Raw genomic sequence first — 5,794 nt, forward strand, 5'->3', positions numbered from 1 at the left:
TGTTTTTCTTTTTGGTAAACCAATGATTTTGTTTGGTAAAAATAAAAGGTTGAAAATTGTCCGCTATTTACATTCATGTTCGCGTTTAGAGTTGTTTATTAAAGTTATCTATTGTGGTCGAATATAGAACACTGGGTGGACAGTAGTTAATGAAATGAATTACCAAAGTTCTAACAAAGCAAGCATAGATTCTGCTATTTACGAGTATATCCAATCAAATATTTAGGAGGTTCTTTCAAAGCACGGGTGATAATTAACAATAAAAAATAAATAAATTAAATGTCGAAGACGTCGATCCTGCCGGGAAGACCTGGTAACAATGTACTGACGTTAAATAAATAGGTATAAAACGATTTTCCATTTAAATTAGGTACATGGGTATAGTAATAGAATCGTACACATCTTTCGTGAAAATCTTTACAATAACATTTTTATATCTATCTATAAATTGTGTTATATTCAATCATCAGATTATGAGAGCGGGAAATAGAGAGTACATCTGCATAGTTGTACATACTTGCAATATGTACCGTACAGTTGGCGCTTTTGACATTGGCCGGTTCGGTATCTTAATATAAAATTATTTGTTACTTACAATATCACTCATAAAAGTATTATGACAAAGTTTCGTCGAAATCGTAATCGCCGTTATCAACAAACTATGGGATATATTATGTACATAATATAAGTATATGTTAAATCACCATATAATTCGAGCCTCAATAAACAGAAGTTCATTGTAAGTCGAATTAATTTCGGAGAAGCTCTTAAGTAGATTTGCAAATTGATGGAATAACGAAATCACTCCAAATAGATATGTATTTAAGACAATAGCACTCCGTAGCTTCGTACAGAAGTGGGGATTCTTAGTGGATATGATAAATACATAACTCTTAGGATATATCCCACAGCTGGACAAACATGCATGAATTAAATTTTATCGAATTACTTAAGTAGATATTGCAGTCTTATGGAATGAATAACTTTTGAATAACGTATTTTTTACCCGCCGATCCGATTCAGATTATAAGAAATATAAAGATAAAAATAACGGATAAAATATATCGGAAATATAATATTTTTTTTTGCAAAATATGACTATTTCTATTATTTTTATTTATTTAAATACCTACTTGAAAGGCACAAGAGGTTTTGAACTTGCTATGTTCAATTAAAATCTAAATGTTCTATTCACTGATTTACTAAACATAACAACGCCAGGTTTTAAAAAGGATTTAAAAATATCCAAAAGTTCTATTTTAATTATGTAGGTACAGCGCCATCTCTCGAGTACAAGATTAAATACGTAACTTTCTACTTGTTTTATAAGACTTAACGAAATTTCTCTTTACTTTTTCCTTCTAACTAGGTAAATGTAAAATGTTGTACTATCGTATAACAATAACTTCAAGAAAACTTCGAATCTGCGACCTTCAAATTGTTAGTCGACTTTATACCAACTGTTGAGTTATTGAAGTCTAATTATATGTTCCAAATTTTAATATATATCTTTATTTCAAATATTCAAGTACAGAAAAAATACTATTTGAGTTTGTTTATATGTTGGTATAGTTGGATAAAACAATAAAGCGAACAAAACTTAATTAGTCTACTCTACATATATGTTTTTTATATTACAAATAAACAGAATGTCCGTATTCGAGGTAAGCTAAAACAAATTCAATGAACCATAAACATTTCAAAGAACTGAACTCGACAATTATATGAACATCAATCGAAACCTAATCCATTCGACGGCAAAAAATTCTATATTTGCAGTGAAAATCTATATCGTTCCCGTAATCTGTACCAGCGACCCCCCCGGGGGTGGGGGTGAGTTACAGCGGGGTGTGGTTTGCCGTTCAATAACTTAATACTGTGGAAAGGCTTTCACGGTGAAATCTCGCGCTGTAGCGTGGCGGGGCTGTCTTGAAACTTGCGAATATTGCTTTGAGCTTATTGAACTGACTCTACACGAAAATTCAAATATTAGCGATTCAGTTTAAAAGCAGGAAATAAAGTTTATAATATCGGTTATGGTTATAATATTAATATCGACTCGTCACCGTATAGTATTAGTAGGTGAAATGTATTTTTATAACCCGGTAGTAACTTTACGCACGCGTGTACATTTTCCGCATTATCATATTAATATCTCTACATTTTAGTTACACTTAATATTTCAAATAATTATCCTCAGCCCTTTTGAATATCGTGAAGCTACGCGGGGCAGTCGTGGGGATGCGCGTTTCACAACAATTTTATCGGTAATTATGTCGGTAAATTATATCGTCATTGAAAAATAATTTGAAATGTTTTTGAACGATCACCTGGACGATAATTAAGTAGGCGGGAATGCGAAGCGGATTAACCGATATAATTTATCGATCGGTAGCGGCACATCGGGCAAATAAAAGCTCGTAATCCACCCGGATGAATATATGGAGGCTATTAATTGCAGGCTCGCAGGTAATCTATCGAAGCGGCGGTAGCGGCGGCGGCGGTGGCGACGGTGGCGGCGCGGGCTCAGGGCGCGTCGGGCGACGTGCGCGGGGACTGCGGCGCGGGACGAGCGGCAGGGGCGCGCGGTGTGCGTGACGGATCATGGCGGCGCGGGGGGGCCGCGCCCCGCCGCCCTCGTTAAACGCGCCCGCCGGATACGCGCCGCGGCGCGGTTGAAAGCTATCCGGCCCCCGGGCGGGAGGCGCGCGCGATTGGCCGCCGCGTCGAGCGCACCGTAACCGATAGCCAATCGCTCGCGGCCCCGAGCACGCCCCCCCGGCCGTTCCCGGCGCGCGCTCGGTCGCCGGCTCAAACGGCGCGCGACTCCGGCGCGCACACTCGCACCGATGCGCGGCTCCTGGGACGAGTCCACGACGGCGGCGCTGCACGCGCGCATCCTGGAGGCGCATCGCGGGCCCGCTGCGGCCGATCGCGCCGCCGAGCCCGCTGCTTGCGCCGACCCGCCTGCACCGCTCACGCTGGGCTCCCTCGAGCTGGCTGCTCCGACACCGCTGCTGCCGCTTCCCACGCTCTCCTTCAGCGCCGCTCAGGTGGCTACCGTCTGCGAGACGCTAGAGGAGAGCGGTGACGTGGAGCGGCTCGCGCGTTTCCTCTGGTCTCTCCCGGTCGCACATCCCAACGTTGCCGAACTGGAGCGCTGTGAGGCCGTGCTGCGAGCGCGAGCAGTTGTCGCCTTCCATGCGGGACGACATCGCGAGCTCTACTCTATTCTCGAGCGACACCGGTTCCAGCGCTCGAGCCACGCGAAGCTTCAGGCACTTTGGTTGGAAGCACACTATCAGGAAGCGGAGCGACTCCGCGGGCGCCCGCTCGGGCCCGTCGACAAGTACCGGGTGCGAAAGAAGTTTCCCTTACCAAGGACTATTTGGGACGGCGAGCAGAAGACACACTGTTTCAAGGAGCGGACGAGGTCGCTCCTGCGGGAGTGGTATTTGCAAGATCCCTATCCAAATCCAACGAAAAAACGTGAACTTGCAGCGGCTACGGGGTTGACCCCGACTCAGGTGGGCAACTGGTTCAAGAACAGGCGACAGCGAGACCGCGCGGCCGCCGCTAAGAACCGCTCCGCCGTGCTCGGCAGAGGGTTTGCGTCCTCCTCGACCTACGACGAGGACTCGGCCGACTCGGAAATCAACGTGGACGAAGAGTAGTTAGCGAGTTCACAGACTGATAGTGTAAATATAACCGGTGACGACTCGGTCGCCCCGACGGACGTCACAGTGCGGTCGCGGCATGGACCTGTCTCGAGTAGCCAGCCACGGGTTCCGTGAAGTATGTGATGTTGAGGCATTGTAAAGTTCACTAGCTATTATTGTCGTTGTGTGTTGAGCGAGTGCTTGAAGCTATGTCGGCATTACTGCATCAGGTATGTACAAGTTCAGTGAATTCAGAAATCGTCTCGATGACGTAGAGTTCCGTTCGTAACGAACTTTAATGAGGATAAGACAGGGTTGATTTATAGATTTTATTTCGGTGGCAAGTTCTTACCCACCCCCGAGGGTCAGTAAATAGTTTATTTATTAAATAATCAACAATTTATTTATCTTAGATAATATTGATAACTTCTGAGGCATTTATCAAAATTTTTATTCGCTACCATTTTGTATTAACGAAGAGAATTTATTTATCATAATGATTTTTACTTGTAATATATTAACCTGTAGATAATTACATGGTATATAGTATGTATGCTATAGAAGGCTTGTACCTGATGTATTTGACTTCGATTACCTAAATAGACTACTAGGTTCTAATCGCAATTGTAATTTAACAAATAAAAATTATAAACAAGAAATGCTGTAATAGACATGCTAGAGTTTTGATGTTAACAGTGCAAAGTTCAATAGGCCTAACGGAACATTTTATCGGATTGTCTCTACCCACATATGTGTTTAATATTTATTAATTAACTGTAGTCAAAGTCATAAATTATTTACGAAGTTTATAAATTTATTAAAAAAAAAAAAACATTTAACCCATTTCATAGTGATTTTATTATATATTCTTTGTTTTGTTTTGTTTTAAATGACTATTTTAATCATATATACAATTTCGTTTAAAAAGTAATGAAGAGAAATAAATAGAAGTTATTAAGTTAACACATAAATGTTTAACTTATTAATAAAACACACCGTTAGCAAAGGGTTGTTTAACCAATTCTTATCATAATCATATTATAAAGTCTACGGTTTTTTATTATAAAAAAAATTATGTTCAAGTTGAACGCTCGCCTTGTTACATTTCAAAAACCTATATAACTTGAACCGTGTGTCGATAAAAATGTTTCCTATCAAAAGACCAAGTTAGACTTTTCTCTCAAGCCCTTGTGACGCTCCAATAGGTTTGATATTAATAAGTAACAATACTGCCATTTAAATTCATAATAAGAATGATATAGCACAACGATCAATTGGAATGTAATTAAAAAAAAAACTTTTAATAATAAAAGTCCATATAAAATATAATACAGATAAATATGTACATATAAATAAATACTAATTGAGATTTCTTTTCTGCGATCATTGCCCTCGACTTTTTATTAATATCTTGCGACATAGACAGGGGAAAATAGTGCTATGACCGTCTGTATCTTAAAAATGTCATACTGTAGTTAACTTATCGCTCGCTTATTCGTTTATTCATTTGCTTCCATGGTAACTAACGTTATTAAGTATCTTTTAAAGCATTTATTTAAAGTAAAAAAAGCAACATAGGAAGCAATAAATTGTAATTCTTACATAAGCTCGCGCTTGTGTCGCATATTATTGTTCCGGTAAAAAAAGAGATCACAGATTAAAAAACATAACATTTAATAGTATTTTTAATAATAAATCAATTATTTATATCATCGTAGCGAGTGATAAATTTAACAAAGACGTTAATAACTGTATCGATGCCACCTAGTTATTAATGACTGTTAATTGTAGTTAAGTATAGTATAGTTGTTGTATTTTTCTCGGGTAATTTTCCTTGTTACTTAATGTCTCAATTTGTTAAGGCCAGTTTTTTTTAAGGAAATGAACGTAGTTCCAGGTTATTAGTGTTGTAAAGAGTGAAATGTATGATGCTTCGAAATAGTGTTATAAAAAAAATACAATGGTTTTTATGTGCGTGAATAAATGTATTGTATTATCCTTGTAATACTAAACTTATAATAGCGCGTTTGACAATTTAACAATATAATAATTAAAGTTTATTCTAAATTCAATTAAAAATGTAGTCAAACTGATCACATAAGTCCGCGTCAAAGATATACAACATTTTTTTTTCA

At 39.0% G+C, this 5,794-nt stretch overlaps 1 pseudogene; it reads left to right on the plus strand.

Moving 5' to 3' along the window:
* Window positions 1-279: 279 nt before the first annotated feature.
* LOC126772540 (homeobox protein SIX6-like) lies at window positions 280-4,383 on the plus strand (annotated as a pseudogene).
* The last annotated feature ends 1,411 nt before the right edge of the window (window positions 4,384-5,794 follow it).

Source organism: Nymphalis io, chromosome 12, assembly GCF_905147045.1.
Source record: "Nymphalis io chromosome 12, ilAglIoxx1.1, whole genome shotgun sequence".
NCBI classification, from domain to species: Eukaryota; Metazoa; Arthropoda; class Insecta; order Lepidoptera; family Nymphalidae; genus Nymphalis; species Nymphalis io.